Raw genomic sequence first — 570 nt, 5'->3', positions numbered from 1 at the left:
GGCGCCGAGGCGAGGCCCTGCGGGAAGGCCGGGGCTGGGGCAGGAGCCGGCGGACCTCGGTGTCCCCCAGCCCCGTGCCAGCCTGTGCCCTGTCCCGTCCCCGCGTCCAGCGACCCGGCCCAGCCCCGGGAGGTGGAGAGGAAGTCCGAACAGCCCCTGGCCCAGCCCATCCCGGTCTTGCCCCGTCTCGGTCCAGCCCAGCCCATCCCTGTCCTTCCCGCCCCATCCTGGTCCATCCCGGTCCGGTGTATCCCGCCCCACCCTACCCCAGTCCCTGCCCATCCAGCTCCATCCCACTCTCATCTCGTCCCAGTCCGGTGTGTCCCGTCCGATCCTGGTCCCAACCCATCCCAGTCTGGTGTATTCTGTCCCGGTGCCGCCTCATCCCGTTTTGCTGTATCCTGCCCCATCCCAGTGCACCTCGGAACATCCCAGCGCATCCTGGTCCCATCCTGGTCCCATCCCGGTCCCATCCCGGTCCCGGCCAGCCCGTACCTTCCCTCTTCTCGGGGCCGGTCCCACGCGAGTCCGTGTCCCGGCTTCCTCAGGTGCCGTTACGGGACAGGCAGG

This window comes from Chaetura pelagica, unplaced genomic scaffold, assembly GCF_000747805.2.
Source record: "Chaetura pelagica isolate M959 unplaced genomic scaffold, ChaPel_1.0 scaffold2022, whole genome shotgun sequence".
NCBI classification, from domain to species: domain Eukaryota; kingdom Metazoa; phylum Chordata; class Aves; order Apodiformes; family Apodidae; genus Chaetura; species Chaetura pelagica.
Note: the sequence above shows the minus strand (reverse complement) of the source record.